This window comes from Oryctolagus cuniculus, chromosome 15 (assembly GCF_051225735.1).
Source record: "Oryctolagus cuniculus isolate XC-2025 breed Fujian yellow rabbit chromosome 15, ASM5122573v1, whole genome shotgun sequence".
Lineage (NCBI taxonomy): Eukaryota > Metazoa > Chordata > Mammalia > Lagomorpha > Leporidae > Oryctolagus > Oryctolagus cuniculus.
In genome coordinates this window covers 31,627,370-31,647,510 of record NC_142881.1, presented here as the reverse complement: position 1 = coordinate 31,647,510, position 20,141 = coordinate 31,627,370, and the positions used below count along the sequence as shown (strand labels likewise).

The 20,141-nt window shown below is 39.2% G+C and overlaps 1 protein-coding gene and 1 pseudogene across 5 annotated transcripts in view; both read left to right on the top strand.

The window, feature by feature from the left end:
• Window positions 1-20,141, top strand: part of R3HCC1L (R3H domain and coiled-coil containing 1 like) — a 95,845-nt gene that overhangs the window by 37,243 nt on the left and 38,461 nt on the right. For 2 of the 5 annotated variants that reach the window (XM_051824052.3, XM_008270311.4), the window contains exon 2: window positions 10,505-10,632. The exons of 1 other annotated variant lie outside the window; for it this stretch is intronic. The gene's annotated coding sequence lies outside the window, so the exon portion shown is untranslated. Of the gene's footprint in view, window positions 1-10,504; window positions 10,633-14,194; window positions 14,320-17,335; window positions 17,612-20,141 lie in introns of all 5 variants that reach the window. 2 more of the 5 variants (XM_089314570.1, XM_070057426.2) reach the window with 2 other exon arrangements.
• Window positions 1,237-2,510, top strand: LOC138845324 (vacuole membrane protein 1 pseudogene; annotated as a pseudogene).

The following is a 20,141-nucleotide window of genomic DNA, read 5'->3' as shown; positions in this document are numbered from 1 at the left end:
CTAGTGTTTTCCATGTGTCAGGCCCTGTATTCAGCTATGGAGATGATGAATGATGAGGTGAAACAGCTGCAGATCTCAGGGAGCACAATCTAGTGCCTCTGCTTCAGTTTCTCAAAGTATAAAACTAACTTTTCTAGAAATTTGTTGAATTAACTTAAAATCCATATTAAATTTAAAGTAATTTAAAGTTAATTTTTACATGCTTTTTTCCTGTAAATCTTATTGACTACTTGCTGTATTCCCAGAGATTCAAGAAGCATGTGAGACAGCATTTGCCCTCAAAAAACTTACGAGCTATTCATAAATGCATAAACAAGAATCTAAGATAATATGTGATGACAAATGCATGCTGTATGGTGCATGCACATACATTCACAGAATGGTAGAATCAGAATGCTTTCAAATAGTGTTAGGAAAAACCTGGATTTAGGATAAGCCTTTTGAATAAACAGTGAGTTGGGGTGATTTAAGCTGAGATAATTCAAGAAGAGCATTACACATGTTGGAAGGAATAGATGACTATGGGACCACCCTGCCCAGAATGGAGGACTTGTGTCTGAGAGTGGTACACATATGATTGAAACAGTAGATTGGCACTAAATCATGAAGAACTTTGAGTGCCGAGTAAGCTTAGTTAAGATCTTGTAGGCTCTGGTGAGTCATAAGTTTTTGTACAAGAATTATGACAAAAAAAAGTTATGTTTTAGAACAAGTTACTGTATTTTGATTTGTATGCCTAATGTCATTTGGAATTGCCAGAGTACCTTGGGATATTCTCAGTGTCTTCTTTTCTAAGGTTCTAAATAAAACTACCAGATTAAAAATGTACTTTTATTTGTCTCCTGATTGCAGTACAAAGGGTTGTGTAGTTTGGTTATGAATTTATGGAGTAGATAATAATAAAGGTGAAAGTCAAAGGAGACCAAGTTTTGCAATATTTGGTCATACAAAGTTTTGTAATTCAATGAAAGCTTTACGTAATAACTGTAGAATTAAATTAGGAAAGACTTCAGCCTCAAGTTTTCAGGAAGAAATTGATTCTTAGTCTTAATAATGTAATTTCATTAAGGCTATACTAATTACTAATCAATAAATAAATTTACTAATCAATAGATACATTTTAAAGCCAAGAATCAGAAATTAAAGAGTATCCTATTAGTTCTGTTTTGGTAAGGATATCTAAGGGATACTTTTTTATTTTTCCTGTTTAAAAAATGAAAATTACATACAGGTTCCGGTTGGCTGGAGCCGAGTGGCAGGTGTGAGAGACAGTCAGGAGCCACTTCCAGGATCTGGAGAAGCTGGGGTCGGGGCAGCTCCTCGAGACTGATCTGTGAAATGGCAGAGAACAAAAAACACTGTGACCAGAGACATGCAACAATGAACAAGGAACAACATAATGGGAATTTCAGGTCCCTCTTCAATGAATGAAAAGAAGAGCAGGATCAGGAAGAGACAGCCACTTACTGCCTTGAAGTATTTTTTTTTTCTGGAAATCCTTGTAATCTTGAAGGAGTGGACCTCAAAATTATGGCATCATCAAAGCATTGTGGTGTCTTTTTTACTGCTGCTCGCTGTGCTTATAGCTACTTATTATGTTGAAGGAGCACATCAACAGTGTGTGCAACATATAGAGAAACAGTTTCTCTTGTACGCCTACCGGATAGGCTTGGAAATTTTATCTTCTGTTGGGCTTGGAACAGGGCTGCACACCTTTCTGCTTTATCTGGGTCCACATATAGCTTTAATCACGTTAGCTGCTTATGAATACAACTCAGTTAATTTCCCTGAACCACCCTATCCTGATCAGATTATTTGTCCCTATGAAGAAAATATTGAAAGAACCATTTCTTTGCGGAGTATCAGAAGTGATGATTGAGGCCTGCATGTGGGGTATTTGTACAGTGATCGGAGAGTTGCTTACATATTTCTTGGCCAGGGCAGCTTACCTCTCAGATTCTGAACCATATGATGAAGAGTATCAGGAATTTGAAGAGATGCTAGAACATGCAGGTACTGCACAAAACTTTGCCTCCTGGGCTATACTGGCAGTTCAAAACCTAGTACAGAAGGTTGGATTTTTTGGAATTTTGGCCTGTGCTTCAATTCCAAATCCTTTATTTGATCTGGCTGGAATAATGACATGTGGACATTTTCTTGTACGTTTTTGGACCTTCTTTGGTGCAACCCTGATTGGGAAAGCAATAATTAAAATACATATCCAGAAAATTTTTGTTATAGTAATATTCAGTAAGCACATAGTGGAACAGATGATGGCTTTCATTGGTGCTGTCCCCAGCATAAGTCATTTCTGCCAAAGCCATTTCAGGAATACCTGGAGGCCCAGCAGCAAAAGCTTCACCCCAGAAGTGAAATGGGCACAACACATGTAGAAAACTGATTGTCCTGGATGTTTGATAAGTTAGTCGTTGTGATGGTGTGTTACTTCATCCTGTCATTAATTCCATGGAACAAAGTTGTGCCAAACAAATTCAGCAATGGCTGAACTCAAAAAACTAAATAAGCAGAGAAAAAATTTTAACTGCAGAAATTAGAATGGAAGTGTTCTGCTTTACAGTGGAAAGAATCTAAGCCAGGAAGGAAAATTCCCTTTTCCAACCTGTATCAGCTTTTTTTTTTTTTTTTAAGATTTATTTTATTTATTTGAAAGAGTTACAGAGAGGTAGAGCCAGAGAGAGAGAGAAGCCTTCCTTTCCACTGGCTCACTCCCCAAATGACCACAACGGCCAGATCTGAGCTGATCTGAAGCCAGGAGCCAGGAGCATCTTCCAGGTCTCCCACACGGGTGCAGGGGCCCAAGGAGTTGGGCCATCTTCTGCTTTCCCAGGCCACGGCAGAGAGCTGGATCAGAAGAGGAGCAGCCGGGACTTGAACCGGCACCCATATGGGATGCCGGCACTGCAGGCTGGGGCTTTGACCTGCGGCTCCACAGTGCCAGCCCCCCAACCTGTATCAGTTTAAAAACTTAATTCCTGAAAGCAGTTTAGCCCATACTTGTCCTTTGTTTAGGTAAGATATCCACTCTCAGTTCAGTCCATGTTGTGTTTTATCAAGATGGAATGTGATGTTCAGAGGCAGACTTAACAGAAACTGGCCTTCTGTTCCTTGCTTTCAAAAGGCCCACATGGGACAATTAGAGAATTCCTGCCACACACAAAAAAGTTCCTTAGTCTGTTAAATATGTCAGGCTTTTTAGGCTTGTCACAAATGATTGCTTTGTTTTTCTAAATCATCAAAATATATATAAATTGTCTAGATTGGACAACAGTCTTACATGTCTATCATGGTACAGTTTAATATGCCATCCTGACCAACCCTCCCTCTTCCACCCTCAAAACAAAGCCATTTTATGATGCATTGCATACCTTCTGGGGAAACTGATCTTTAAATTTTGAGACAGTATAAGGAATATCTGGTTGGTGTCTCACAAATGAGCTGACACCATTTTTTATTCTGTATATTTAGAATGAAGTCATGAAAATACTTTTTAAAGACATCTTTGTTCATTCAAAAAAAGATTACATGCAGAAATATTAATATTTTGTTGGATTAAGTTCTACAAATTATGACATATGTATTAATGTAGTTCTTGAGGGACTCCATTAGTTGATTATAAGAGCAGGTTATAAATTTGTCTACTGGGGCTGGCACTCTGGCATAGTAGGTTAAGCCTCTGCCTAGGGCGCCAGCATCCCTTTTGGGCTCTGGTTTGTGTCCCAGCTGTTCCTCTTCTGATCCAGTTTCTCTGCTGATGGCCTGATAAAGCAATGGAAGATGGCCCTGCACCCACATGGGAGTTTCAGAAGTCAGTTTCCTGACTCTTGGCTCTTGGCTCCTGGCTTCAGATCAGGCTGCTCTGGCTGTTCCAACCATTTGGGAGTGAACCAGCAGATGGAAGAACCTCTCTCTCTGTCTCTCCCTCTCTCTGTCCATAACTCTGCATCTCAAATAAAAAAGTAAATTTTTAAAAACAACAAAAAAAGAAAAACCCAAGTGCTTTTCTAAAAAAAAAAGAATGTCTGTTCTCACCACTTCTATTCAATATTGAAATGAAGGCTCAAGACACACAACAGAAACAACATAGAAGGGCATACAACATTGAAAGAAATGAATAGTTTTTGCTCGCAGATGATACCATCATCTACAGAAGAAAATCCCATACAATCTGTGACAGAACAACTAGAATGGTCTATATGCAATCAATGAACAAAAATTGAGAATTGAAGAGTACCATTTACAATGTCACAAAAAACATAAAATACTTAAATATCAACCTAACAAAGTGTGTGGAGAATCTATGCTGAAAATTCAAAAATCCTGATAAAAAAATAAAAGCCTAAAGGAAGATAATAAAAGATTCAATATGAAAATGTCACTCCTCAATGTGATCTTTAGATTTCAATAAGAATCCCAATACTATTCTCTACAGAACTAAAAGACTGATTTTAAAATGGATATAAAAAGGCAAAGGAACTGGAATAGTCAAAATAAAAAAAGAAGTTGGAAACCTTATTATGCAATTTCAAGCTTAATATAAAGCTACAGTAATCAAGCCAGTGTGGTATCTGAGAAAAACATACTTAAATAGATAAAGAAAAATACAGAGTCCAGAAACACATTCATATATATGAGGGTATTTGAAAAAGTTAATGGAATATAGAATTAAAGGTATGTTAATGTTTTAGTGCATTAAAGTTTGCTAATTTGATGGAAGGGATGGAATGTGCTACCTGGAGGATCATTGAGCACCTGCTGCTGGGCTGTATAGGTAGAGACTCCATGTATATTTCATGTGTCATAATACATATTTTCCATGAACTTTTTTTTTTTTTTTTTTGACAGGCAGAGTGGATAGTGAGAGAGAGACAGAGAGAAAGGTCTTCCTTTGCCGGTGGTTCACCCTCCAATGGCTGCCATGGCTGGCGTGCTGCGGCCGACGCACCGCGCTGATCTGAAGGCAGAAGCCAGGTGCTTCTCCTGGTCTCCCATGCGAGTGCAGGGCCCGAGCACTTGGGCCATCCTCCACTGCCTTCCCGGGCCACAGCAGAGAGCTGGCCTGGAAGAGGGGCAACCGGGAAAGAATCCGGCGCCCCGACCGGGACTAGAACCTGGTGTACCGGCGCCGCTAGGTGGAGGATTAACCTATTGAGCCGCAGCGCCGGCCTCCATGAACTTTTTAAAGTACCCTTGCATATGATCAATTGATTTTCAGCAAAAGTACACATAAAAAGGAAAATCAATAGAAAAATGATATCCTTCCTGATAAATGGTGCTGAAATACATGCAGTGATAACTTCTATCCATATCTATCCCATAAACAAAAAACCAGCCCTTGATTTTTCATCAAGTTTGATATTAGTTGTGGGGTTTTACTGCTTTGCTTTTTTTTAATGTATACTGTTTATCAGAATATAGAGGCTCCATTCTATTGCTAATTTCTGAGAGTTTTTTTGACAGTAAATGTTGAATTTTGTTAGATATGTCTTGGTGCTTCTATTGAGATGATTAAATATTTAGTCTCTTCTAGTTTTTTGCTATTGTGAATTATATTTTGTTTTTCCAGAAATTTTTTTATTGCTACCTCAATTGACAGATAGCGTTAGACAGTGAGAGTGAGAGAGACAGAGAGAAAGGTCTTCCTTCTGTTGGGTCACTCCCCAAATGGCTGCGATGGCTGGTGCTGCGCTGATCCAAAATCAGGAGCCAGGTGCTTCCTCCTGATTTCCCATGCGGGTGCAGGGGCCCAAGCACTTGGCCATCCTCCATTGCCCTCCTGGGCCACAGCAGAGAGCTGGACTGGAAGAGGAGTGACCAGAACTAGAAGCGATGCCCATATGGGATGCCAGCACCACAGGGGCAGGATTAACCAAGTGAACCACGATGCCAGCCCCTGCCTCAATTTTGAAAGATATTTTCACAGATAGAGCATTCTGGGTTGGTATTTTTTTCTTTTAGCGTTTTAATTATGTTTAGCTTTCATAATTTCTGAAAGGCCATATCCTATTTCATTGTATATGATTTTTTTTTAAGATTTATTTTAACTATGGCTACCTTTGAAGTTTCCCTTTGATTTTTTTCCCATCAATTTGAGTATAATGTATGGAGGTTTTGTTGTTTGATGTTGGTTGATGTTCTTTGAGCTTTTTGGTCAGTGGTTTGATGTACTGTATTAATTTTGGTATTTTTTGGTCATTATTTCTTTCAATATTGTTTTTGTCTTTATATGCATATATAGCATATAAATAAATTGGCCGGCACCGCAGCTCAATAGGCTAATTCTCTGCCTGTGGTTCTAGTCCCTGTCGGAGTCCCAGTTGCTCTTCCAGTGCAGCTCTCTGGTATGGCCCGGGAGTACAGTGGATGATGGCCCAAGTGCTTGGGCCCTGCACCTACATGGTAGACCAGGAGAAGCACCTGGCTCCTGGCTTCGGATCAGCATGGTGCGCTGGCCACAACGCGCTGGCTGTAGCGCCACTAGGAGGGTGAACCAATGGAAAAAGGAAGACCTTTCTCTATGTCTCTCTGTCTGTCTCTCACTGTCCACTCTGCCTGTTAAAAAAAAAAAAAAAGTAAATAAAAGAATATTTGATATTGTCCCATAGATTTTCTTTTTTCATCCTCTTTGCTCTTGTATGTTTCAGTTTGAGTAATTTCTGATCTGTCTACTGATTCTGTCCATGGTTGTGCTAGTCTACTGATAAAATTACTGAAGGCTTTCATCTTTGTTATCATATTTTTATTTCTGGTATTTCCATATGATTCTTCTTATAGCTTACTCCTCTTAATATATCTGTCTGTTAGTGCATGTTTTCCACATTTTCCTTTAGCTTTTAATATATTAATTGCAATTATTTTAAATTCCATGTCTGATAGTTCCCACACAAAGGTCATACCTGAGTCTGGTTCTTTTGAATGCTTTGTCTCTTGACAATATGATTTTATGTTTTGTTTAGTTTTTTCCTTTGTTCCTTTTTTACACCTTTTGGTTCAAATCTAGATATTTTGCGTAGATAAAATTGTATTTTATGCCTGGAAAAGGTCATGCTTTGTCTTTTTCTAGATATGTGTAGTGGGGAGGGATTTGGAGTATTTTGTTATTGCTAGGTTACCATCAGTTTACCATTGACTTCATGTTTCTCTAGTGGTACCTGTATTTAGGGTAGGGTTTGGTTTGCCAGACTGTTTTTCTTAATGTCTGCTCTTCTCTCAGCTTTAGGTTTTTCTTTTGAATTGTTTCTCAACGAGAGTATTTCTCCATGCTTTAGTTTTTCTCTCACATAGTAGAAGGCTGTTTTTACTTGATACTTGCTAGCCTAATTGTGGAGGCATTCTTTAGTTTTTTTTTTCTTCCAAAAAATTTCAAGATTTAATTTTTTAACATTCATTTTGTTTATTTGAAAGGCAGGGTGAGAGAGAGAGAGAGAGAGAGAGAGAGAGAGATTGATTTTCCATCTGCTGATTCACTCCCCCAAATGGCTACAACAGCCAGGGCTGAGCCAGGCTGGAGGCGGGAGCTTCATCTGGGTCTCCCATGTGCATTCAGGGACCCAAAGACTTGGGCCACCTGTTGCTGCTTTCCCAGGCACATTAACAGGAAGCTGATTGGAAGAGGAGCAGCCAGGACTCAAATCTGCACCCATATGGGATGCCTGCACTTAGGCAGTGGCTTAACCTGCTACAATGCAGGCCCCTAGCAGTAATGTTTTTAAAAGGTTTATTTTATTTGTTTACAAGGGAGGGAGAGAGAGAGAGAATGAATATGAATATCTCCCATCCCAAATGGCCAGGATGGCTGGGGCTGGGGTGGGCTGAAGCTAGGAGCTTGGAAGTCCATCTAGGTTTCCTACATGGAGTCACAGGGGCCTAAGCACTTGGACTATCTTTGGCTGCTTGCCAGGCAGATTAGCAGGGAGCTGGACTGGAAGTAGAGAAGTGGGGACTTAGCTGTGCTCATGTGGAATGCTGATGTCACATGCAGCTGCTTAACCCACTGTGCCACAATGCAGGCTCCTTTTGTTTGTTTAGTTTCCTCACCTTAGCTTCAGTAGATCTTTGCCTTTATCCTTTGGGTACAACATTTGTTTCCTTTTCCAAAGCCATTTAAGTCTTCTTTCTAGTCTGAAAGTTGGACAGAAAAATCCAGGTGGAGCTTAGTACCTTTACCACAAGGCTGCTGTTCCCTTCTGTGAAGGAGATTTTCTCTGCGTTTCACTTTGCCCTAGTCTTCCTTTTGAGCCTCTAGAGTGGTCTGTGGATCAGATCTGTGAGTAGGTGGGAATTCCTCTTGTTTCTATAACTACCAAGGATTCTATGTCCTCTTGGTAAGTCACATTTGGCCTTTAGTAATTTAAAAAACATTCCAACTCAGTTCTTACTGGCTTATATTGCTGTTATATAGTGTTTACTGCAGAAAGGAAGTGATTATATTCCATCTCTTCTTTGAGGAGCATGTCTTTCCTTAGATTTTGGGTCAGTTGTTTTGTAACATACAAAATCACAAATTTTCTTAAACCCAACATGGAAGTAAGGTTACCTCTGCTCTAAGATTTGTGAGCCAGCTTTGTGGTGCTGTAGGTTCAACTGTTGCCTGCCATGCCACATCCCTTACAGAGCACCAATTCCAGTTCTGGCTTCTCTACTTCCAATCCAGTTCCCTGCTGATATGCCTGGGAAGGCAAGCAGATGACCCAAGAACTTGGACCCCTGTACCCATGTGGGAGACCTGGATGGATAGAGTTTCTCACTCCTGGCTTTGGCCTGGCCCATCCTGGACCATTGCAGTCATCTGGGGAGTGAACCAACAGATGGAAAATCTCTTTCTCCCTATCTTTCAGTCTCTCACTCTGCCTTTTAAATAAGTAATTAAAAAAATGATTTGTGATTTAGCACATAATCTGATCTTGTTTGTTGTTGTTATTGTTGTTAAAAGGATAAGGATGATAGTCTTTCCTGCTTTCTGTATCATAACAAGACTCCAGAAGTCTCACAGATTTGTTTGAGGATATGATTATTTGTGGTTTTCATGGTCAGAAAACCATTCAGATTTGTCCTTTTGAATATATATTCTTAAGGTTATTTTTTTTTTCTTCCTAATTGAAAGGCAGAATAACAAAGAGGGAGAAAGAAAATCTTCTATTTGCTTGTTCCCCAAATGGTTGCATGCCCTGGGTTTGGTCCAGACCAAAGCCTAGAGCCTGAAACTATATTCAGGTCTACCTGTGAGTAGCAGGGGGCCAAGTACTTGGGCCTATTATCATTTGCTTTCCTAGGCACTTTAGCAGGAAATTGGGTCAGAAGTGAAGCAGCTAGAACTTGAACTGCACTCTAATTTGGATTGTAAGCAGAGACTTAACTGCTGTGCCACAATTCAGGCCCCTGTCTCAATTTTTAGCTCCAAAGTTTTGTTTTTCTTTTTTTTGTTGTTCATTTAATTAAAAACATTTTTAAGTGTTTGTATATGCCCGGGCACTGTGTGCCAAGTGAGTATTGTGGATACAGTGATGATCAAGGAGATATGATACCTTCTCTAATGAGCATGTAGTTAGTTCAGGGAGACCAGATAATTAAGGAAGTCATTATACTAAAGAATGATAAGAGCTAAAATAGAAGTTTATGAAGGATGAACAGACCCAGTCTAATCTCTAATGATTAGGTAAGGCTTCTTGAAGAGAGAGCTATGACAGGGACCTAAAAACTATATAGGAATTAGGTAGGTGAAGATAGTTGGGAGGCTGTGAGGGAGTAGGTAAAAGGGAGAAACTGCGCTGGCTGAGACATAAAACCGGAAAACAAACATGGAGAGTTCAAGAATCTGGGAGGGGGGGGACTCAGTTTGACTCTATAAGGACAGTAGTGACAAGAAGTAAGACTGGAGAAGATTTGGAACCAGGTTAGAAAGAGTTTTGCAAGTCATGCTAAAAAGTTGATTTGATCATAAACGACATGGGTAGTCACTGAGAAGTTTTGGGAAGGGGGATACCTGAGCAGCTACTTGTATTAAAAGGGTCATTGTGGAAGCAAAGTAGAGAATGAATGGAAGGGAAGCAAAACAGACTAGGTAGGTGGGTTATTGCAGTAATCCGGACATTTGGGCCCTGCACCCTCATGGGAGACCAGGAGGAAGCACCTGGCTCCTGGCTTCGGATCGGTGCAGCGTGCTGGCTGTAGTGGCCATTTGGAGGGTGAACCAATGGAAGGAAGACCTTTCTCTCTGGCTCTCTCTCTCTCTCTCACTAACTCTGCCTGTCAAAAAAAAAAAAAATATCTAATAAAGTTCTCTTATCCGATCATCTCTGAGAGTCGAGGAAAACAGAAGATAGTTCGGTTCCTTCAGTTTTGAAGTTTAGCTTGTTGACAAACAAAATCTGCAAAATGACTTTGCCTTTTTGAAACAAAAATAGCATAAAATTGATCTTCTCAAATAGTTGTTCCATGCAGAAAGTTAATTGTATTTAATTACATGATTTTCTTGTTTTTTTTCCAGGTGGTTTTATTCAACATTTGGTGTGGTGGATATTATTATATAAATCGTAAGAACTTGCATTAGATTGTTCCAGGTCTTCAATACTCCAGAGTCATCTAAGGTAGTGACTGCTGCCACTAACAGCTGTGGTGAGTTTTATACAAAAAACACAACTGTTGGTCTGGAAAAATGTTTGTTTATGGTGGTAGAGGGGCAAATGCAGTTTTTAGGAAAGGGAGAGCTAGTGACCTCATATGAATCAATATTAATCATTAGTTAAGGTGGGAAGATGTGTGTGTGTGGCTTATGAAGGTAAATAATTTTCCTTCTCAAAATGATGGAGTTAAAAACAAATATGAGGAGCAGCTGTTCGGCCTAATGGTTAAGATGCCTGTGTTCCTATTGGAGTACCTGAGTTTGAGTCTTGGCTCCTGATTCCAGCTTCCTGCTAATACTCTTCCTGGAAGGCAGTGGTGATGGCTCAAATAGCTGGGTTCTGGCCACTCATGTGTGAGGCCTGAATTAGGTTTCTGACTCCCAGCTTTAGTACAGCCCATTTGGAGAGTGAACCAGTGGATGGGAGTTGACTCTGTCTCCATCTTTCTTTCCGCTTCTCAAATAAAAAATAAAATTTTGGCCGGCGCCGCAGCTCACTAGGCTAATCCTCCGCCTAGCGGCGCCAGCACACCGGGTTCTAGTCCCGGTCGGGGCGCCGGATTCTGTCCTGGTTGCCCCTCTTCCAGGCCAGCTCTCTGCTGTGGCCAGGGAGTGCAGTGGAGGATGGCCCAAGTGCTTGGGCCCTGCACCCCATGGGAAACCAGGAAAAAGCACCTGGCTCCTGGCTCCTGCCATCGGATCAGCGCGGTGCGCCGGCTGCAGCGCGCCGGCTGTGGCGGCCATTAGAGGGTGAGCCAACGGCAAAAGGAAGACCTTTCTCTCTGTCTCTCTCTCTCACTGTCTACTCTGCCTGTCAAAAAATAAATAAATAAATAAATAAATAATAAAATTTTAAATCAAATATGGTATATTATCACAACATTAGGCAGCTGTGTTTCAGAAAATTCAGAGTTGCTTCATAGTAGATATAGGATAGCATTGTGAGCAGTTAGGATCACAGGTTTCAGAGCTGTGATCAGTATCAATTCTGATTTCTGTTCTTATTAGCTTGGTGTGAGACCTTACGTCTTAGTTTCTTTATCTGTATAATGATGATAGTAATTATATATATGCCTGAAGGAGTTGTTCTGATGGCTAAATGAGATGATGTATTGTCAGCACTTTAGCCCAGTGCTTCATTCATTGACTTGGGTGTAGTACAAAATTAAATTCTATTGCTATGTACAGTCTTCTAACTCTAACATACTGCAAGGTTTTTATAATCTCAGAATAATTTTGGTGTTTTTCAACATTTCTCATAATTGAACTCTATATATTACTTGTATACCTAAAATGAGTGGTGCTTTGACAATGGATATCATTTGTTTGATGGTGCCAGAAAATTGTGGTTTTCAAGAATAAATAAGGTATTGTGGAAGATGGGAGGGCTTACATCTCTGGTTTAATTTGTCATCATTAGTTTGCACATGAGATGTCTTTGTAAATAGATATGTAATGTCATATATATGAGTACAAGTTGAGAAGGCCTGCTGTAGTAAGAAAATAGCTAATGAATTGAGTCAAATAACACAATAACAAGAATTCTTTGTTTAAATCTGCAACTTAAATTTGTTAAGTCTGCAACATGCAAATACTATATAGGTATTCAAAGATCATTTAGGACTATCTCAAAAGGAATAATTGTAAACTGTGGCAAGTAGATCTTCAATGGCAATGAATATTCTTGGGTTTGGAGTCATTATAAGAGATATAGTATGATCCTGGATGAGGCTATATCTTTGAAAATGTTATGACTAGAGCAGCTTTGGAAAGGGAAAAGTATATAGTTGAGGGTTCTGATGTTCCAGGTATCACCTAATTAATTTTCCTAACTTCTTTTCTAGAGGCTTATTACTAAAGCAGAGAGTACTAGACATACTGATATGTTTATGTTGTTATCAGGTAGCATAGCATATCTCCATAGGCATATATGAGTACAAACATAGGTGTCAGATTACCAAGATTAGAATATAAATAATCCTGTTGTCAGTGTTCTAGCATTAGGTTAAGCTGCCTCCTGAAATGCTGGCATTCCATGTGGCCACTGGTTTGAGTCCCACTGCTCCACTTCTGAACCAGCTCCCTGCTAATGTACTTGGGAAAGCAGTAGAAGATAGCCCAAGTCCTTGGGCCCTGTGCCCACTTGGGAGACTCAGATGAAGCTCCTGACTCCTGACTCCTGGCTTTGGCTTGGCCCAGCCCTAGTGTTGAGGCTGTTTTGGGAGTGAACCAGCAGATGGAAGATGCCTCTTTCTCTGTCTCTCTGTAACTCTGCCTTTCAAATAAGTAAAATAAATCCTTAAAAAAAATGAATATAAATAATCCTTTGCCACATTCTGGTATTTTGGCCTTGGATGTATTATTTCACATTCCCTGTGCTTCAGTTAGAGTTACACTGGTAATAAAATGCCACTTCATAGGGCTGTTGGGAGGAGTAAATGAGTTGTTACCATTTTAAATACTACTAAGGTCATCAAGTGAGTAAATAGGGTCTTATAAGTTGTCAAGATAGGTTTCATAAAGTTAATATGCTTTGCTCAAATAAAAATACATTAAATACCTTACTTAGAAACTTTTATTCTTATTTTGTATAACTTGGACAAACTGGAAGTTGCAGAGCCCCTTTGATGGAGAGAAATAGAAATACTTAGTGTAGCGAGAAGTAGCAGGTGATGACAAACATTAAAAGTGAGATACTCTACTGTTACATAATAAACTGGAAGTTGTAATGTGGTTGTGTTATATCTGTGGTGGGTGAGGGCAGCCTTTGACAACACATAAGACCTTGAGGGGTTACTATATGTATGGACTGCTTGTAAGTTCGAACGGAGCTTTTGATTCTGCTTCCTGCTAGTGAACCTTTTTTCTTGCACACCTTTGAGTAAGATCTATGTAAGATCTCTTAATAAGTTTCTGACTTGTTTAAAAGCTTATTTTTCCTCAGTTCAGGTATGTTAAAGAGAAGGGCTAGAGTAGTTCTCTTCCTTTATAGACTTTAATGTTACCAATTTGTCTATTAATTTACATTATATATTTCATATAACCTGGTTGAATAGATTTAAGAATGAACTCCAAGTAGGTGCAGGAATTATTTTGTGTTTTCCTGTGCAAAGTATGTCATTGTTTTAAGTAGTACAAACACATTTGTGGAAGGATACATTAACAAAGCCGTGGCAGAGGAGTGAAACAGTGAATGGAAGATGTCTCTCCTTCACTGTCTGTAACTCTGACTGACAAATAAGTAAATCATTTTTAAAAAGGAAACTATAGCAGAATCACTTATATGAAACCATTTCTCTGCTCTCCAGGTATAATTTTTTATGTTTTTATATCATATGCAAATACTTCTGTTGTGTTTGGGTCAAGTCTGTTTTAAAGTGACGCTCATGTGCATGGAAGGGACATTTCTTTTTGCAGATTTGATGTTTGTGCTTGTCGCTGGGAGTAGAGGCCCTTGAAAATGTGCAAAGATTGGATGTTTTATTTTATTATTTTAATAATTGTTTTATTATTATAATTTTTTTTTTTTTTTTTTTTTTTTTTTTTTTTTGACAGGCAGAGTGGACAGTGAGAGAGAGAGACAGAGAGAGAAAGGTCTTCCTTTTGCCGCTGGTTCACCCTCCAATGGCCGCCGCTGCAGCCGGCGCACCGCGCTGATCCTGGCAGGAGCCAGGAGCCAGGTGCTTTTCCTGGTCTCCCATGGGGTGCAGGGCCCAAGCACCTGGGCCATCCTCCACTGCACTCCCTGGCCATAGCAGAGAGCTGGCCTGGAAGAGGGGCAACCGGGACAGAATCCGGCGCCCCAACCGGGACTAGAACCCGGTGTGCCGGCGCCGCAAGGTGGAGGATTAGCCTATTGAGCCACGGCGCCGGCTATTATTATTATAATTTATTATTCTGCTAGAAACTAGATCAGGTGGTATAATCTTCTAATTTTTCACTCATGTCTTACTTTACCTTTTATCTTGCTCTACAACCAGAAGTCCAGATCGTTTAAAATAGAGAATGTTTTCTGTGTCTGTTGTGTAACTTTCTGACATTAAATATGCTGTTAGAATGGTGTTTCTCAAAACTGTGAATCCTCTGAAATCAACTAAGTGAATAAATTGACTTTAAATGATGAGAGATTTTTTTTAAAGATTTATTTATTTGAAAAACAGAGTTACAGAGAGGCAGAGGCAGGGAAGGAGAGGTCTTCCATCCACTGGTTCATTCCCCAAATGGCCGAAACAGCCCATCCAAAGCCAGGAGCCAGGAGCTTCTTCTGGGTTTCCCACATGGGTGCAAGGACCCAAGCACTTGGGCCATCTTCTATTTATTTACCCAGGCCATAACAGAGAGCTAGATCAAAAGTGGAGCGGCCAGGTCTCAAACTGGCTTTACCCGCTAAGCCACGACACCAGCCCCATGTTCACAGTTGTTTAAATTAAAAAGTGAAATGGGATCCAGCCTGGTGGGTAAAGCCGCCTCCTGTGACACCAGCAGCCTGTAAGGCAGATGGTTACTGTTTTGGCTGCTCCATTTCCAATCCAGCTCCCTGCTAATGGCCTGGGGAAAGCAGGGAGACTTGGAGGAAGCTCCTGGCTTCTGCCTGGCCTAGTGGTCAACATTGTGTCCATCTGGGGAATGAACCAGCAAATGGATCTCTTTCTTCTGTTTTTCCCTCTCTCTGCAACTCTGACTTTCAAATGAATAAATAAATCTTAAAAAAAAAAAAAGTGAACTAGATTAAAAGAAGAGCAGTACATATATTAAAGGTAAGCATTTTATGTAGATTTTTTATTATGTGTGAAAGTCTGTTTTGTACTGTGTCAAAGCATGAAATGCTTTTTTGTACTGTGGTGTACTGAGGGAAAAATGTGGGAAAAACTGGCTTAAAATGTCTTCTATATAACAATCTGCACATAGCAGGTAAGTCTTATTTACAAAGCTTTTTAAAAGTATGTTAAGAGGCCTTGAATATAATAAAGACTAAAGCAGAAATAAATGGAATTTTATAAGAACAGCACAAAATCAAATCAATGAATAGTTAATTTTTTGAAAAGATCAACAAAATGACAGGCCCTTAGCTAGACTAAGTAAAAAGACTCTACAGATTAATGTCAGAATTGAGACAGAACAGTTTAACTGATGCCACAGAAATAAAGAATCATGTTAGACTACTATGAACAAAATTATAAGGCAGCAAATTGGATAACTTAGAAGAAATGCATAAATTCTTGGGAATATACCAAAACAGAATCATAAAGGAATGGATAAATCTGAGCAGACCGATTAACTAGTAAGGCAACTGAATTGATGATTAAAAACCTACAGAGAAAAGCCTGGGACCAGATGGCTTTCATGAAGAATTCTACCAAACATTTAACCGAGAATTTACAAACTCTCAGTCCAAACTGAGTAGCATTATCCTGATACAAAGCCAAAGATACTACCAGAAAGGAAATCTACAGACCAATATGCCTGATGAATATTGATGTAAAACTTCTCAACAAAATACTTTGAAACTGAATTCAACAACATATTAAAAGGATCATATGCCATGACCAAGTGGGATTTATCCCAGGAGTGCAAGGATGTTCCAACCTAGGAAAATCAGTAAGAATACCGTATTAACAGAATGAAGGACAAAAATCACATTATCTTTATTGATAAAAGCACTTGACAGAATTCCATACCCTTTCATGATTAAACCACTCAACACACTATGAATAGAAGAAAATTACCTCAATATAATAAAAGTCATATGCAAAAAGCTCACAGTTAGCATTCAGCACTGAAAAGCTTAAAGGTCTTCCCCTAACATCAAGAACAAGGCAAAGTTGCCCACTCTGCTTTTGTTCAACATGGTAATGGACGTCCTTGTCAGAGTAATTAGACAAGAAAAAGGCACAAAGAAGAATGAAAAATTATTTCTCTTTGCAGTGGATGATCTTGACAAAAAAGCTATTAGAGCTAATCAACAAATTTAGCAAGAGGCTGCAGAATCAGTTCTGAAACTTTGGTGCTTTTCTATACACCAACAATGCATAATCCTAAAGGGAAATTAAGAAAACAATCCCATATATAACAGCATAAGAAAATATTTAGGAATACACTTAAAGAGGTGGAAGACTTACACACTTAAAACCACAAAGCATTGCTGAAGACTTTAAATATGATACAAATAAGTGGAATGATATTCATGTGGTATCAGGGTAATACTGATACCAAAGTCAGACAAAACCATCAGAAAACAAAACTGCAGATCAGATCAATATCTTTGATGAATATTGATGTGGCATTTTTCATGAATTGAAAGACTTAATATTGTTAAAATGTCCATGCTGTGAGATCAGTGTTGTGTGAGTGGGTTAAGACCCTGCTCATAGCAGAATGTCAGTTCAAGTCCCAGCTACTCTGCTTCTGATATAGCCTCTTCTAATGTGCCTGGGAAGGCAATGAAGATGGCTCAGGTACTTGAGTTTCTGCTACCCAAGTGGATGACCCAGATGGACTTCCTGGCTTCAGCCTAGTGGAGCCCTTGCTCATACATTTGAGGGAGTGAACCAACAGATAGATGGAAAATCTCACTGGCCCACTTGCCCTCTCTCCTTCACTCAGCTTTTCAAATTAATTAATTAATTTGTAAAAAGTCCACACTAGCTAAAGCAATCTAATGCAGTTTGTAACAATCCTAATTGCATTTTTTTGCAGAAATGTATAAAATCATTCCAAACTTCATAATGAATCTCCAAGGACTCTGAATAGCCAAAGCAATCTTGAGAAATAACAAAGCTGGAAGCTTCAGACATACTGATTTCAGCATATATTATGAACTGCAGTAAGCAAAACAGTTTGGTACTGACGTAAAGACAGACCGATGGCATGGATTAGAGAGGCCCCAGGAGTAAACACTTGCCTTAATATGATCCAGTGATCACCTAAAGCAGGGATGGAGACCACCAAATCATTTGATCTGATCCTGCCAAGGTAACTACAGGCTGGACTTGAAATTCAATAAATATATAGCAGGCTAATTTTTAAGTTGATGGGATATGGGCTTCCCAAGCAGCATCTCAACTCTGCACCAAGTGTCCTTCCTACCCTCAACTTACTTTTTAAGGAGTTTTATAGTCTTGGGTATTAAGTTTACAGTTTTAATCCATTTTGTGTTACATTTTGTATATGGTTTAAAGGGTCCCAGGTTATTTCTTTTCATGTGGTTATCCAGTATTCCCAACATCATTTGTTGAAGAAACTGTCCTTTTACCAATGTGTGGTCTTAGAACCCCTAGAAGAGGGGTGGGGAACCTTTTTTCTGCCAAGGGCTATTTGAATATTTATAAGATCATTTGCGGGCTTATTTAAATAGAAGCTTACTTTTATGGAGACTTCTGCCATGCTTGGCAAATTTTTGACATATATTGTCCTTTTTTAATTTGTTTAATGTCAATGAAATAAGTCTGTTATCCTAATTTTATTCATTGAGTAAACTTCAGCTTAGGATGGTAACTTTTGCCACACATAAAGCGAAATAATTTGTCCATGGTAAGAGCTAGTCAGTTGCAGTGGTGGGATTCTAGTCTAGGAACCATAGCCTGTACTTGATGCACACTCGTGTGTACGCTTACACACACACTTCTGTGTGAGGAAAAAAATGGGTTGTAATTATAATTTTATATTTTTACTTTAGAGTTTTTAAAGTTTATTTTCATTTTATTTGAAAGGCAGAGAGAGAGAGAAAGATAGAGAAAGAGAGAGAAAACAAACTTCCATTTGCTGGTTCACTCTCCAGAGTCCTGCAGCAGACAGGGATGGGCCAAAGCAAAGCTAAGAGTCCAGAGTTCCATCTTGGTTTTCCATGTGAGTGGCAGGGACCTACTTGAGCCATCATTTACTGCCTCCCAGGGTATGCATTATCAGGAAGCTGGTTGGGAAGCAGGGGCAGGAATTGAACCCAGGTATTCCTACATTGGATGCAGATGTCCCAAGTAGTATCTTAAACATGCCAAATGCCTGCCCATTTTAGACACTGATGCATTATTTGCATGTGCTGCCAGGAAAAAAAATTCTTTTAGGAAAAAATTTTCTATTTAAATTATTTGTAGTTTTTTTCTTTTTTCTTTTACTAAGTATTTCTGGTTTTAGTGACTAAGAGGCTTAGATTTTAATAGGTGGGAGATATGAGTGGGCAGCAGTGGGCCTAGGCAAATGAGGACTTGGAAACTGAGTTTACTTCCTAAAGCTTTAAATCTTAAAGGGTTGTACCCTCACTCAGAAGGTAGACTAGAAAAAAAAAAAAAACTAGCCACAAAAAAAATAAGCAAGCTTGTCTGTGGGGTAAATTTCCTCTGAGCATTTGTAGCTACTGTATTACCTTCATGTGGTTTTGTGTTTCATGTTTGTATTAACTGTGTGGTCCAGAAAATTTGAAACTGAAAACTTAACTAATGCAGAACTACTACACAGGAACAGTTGCATTCTATTTGTGTGGAATCCCCATAAGTAAGTCTCTATCAAAGTTTAGTTCCTTACTCAAAATTACAACAACAACAACAGAATAATACAATGTTTTGAGCAAAAGTCAGAGACAATAAACAACAGAATCAAATTCTCAGCATTTTTAGAAAGAACTATTAAGTAGCAAATGTTTGATAATAAATTATAATGAAAATTAAACATAAGTTAAAAGTAAAATTATATGCCCTGATAGCAAAAATAATCACTAGATAATAAAATATTAATGATTAGGCTGGCGCCGTGGCTCAATAGGCTAATCCTCCGCCTAGCGGCGCCAGCACACCGGATTCTAGTCCCAGTTGGGGCGCCGGATTCTGTCCCGGTTGCCCCTCTTCCAGGCCAGCTCTCTGCCATGGCCCGGGTGTGCAGTGGAGGATGGCCCAAGTACTTGGGCCCTGTACTCGCATGGGAGACCAGGAAAAGCACCTGGCTCCTGGCTTCGGATCAGCGCGATGCACCGGCTGCAGCGTGCCGGCCGCGGCGGCCATTGGAGAGTAAACCAACGGCAAAAGGAAGACCTTTTTCTCTGTCTCTTTCTCTCACTGTCCACTCTGCCTGTCAAAAATAAAAATAAATAAAAATAAAAAAATAAAATATTAATGATTAAAGATAAAAGAAAAAGACAAATAGAGAAATATAAAAAACTGTTAAGAAACATAAGAATAGGTAAATCAGGGGCAAGAGTGGAGATAAATGATCAAAACTTTAGTCGTTAAAATTTAAAAATTAATTGGCTAGGCTAAAGGTAGGAATTAGACAGATTTGAAGAGAGCTAATTTTAGATTTGAAGGTACTACCCTGAATGATGGAGTGATGAAGACTGGAGTCCAAATATTTATACAGTATTGTCCTAGTGGGAAAATAATACTAAAATAAGCAGCTTTCCTAGCAGTACAGCAAAAATAAAAACTTAGCATTCTCAGATAAACTGGAAAAGAAGAAAACGTCAAAGAATGATAATTGGAAAAGAAGTACAAAATATAAAGCTAGAAATACCTCC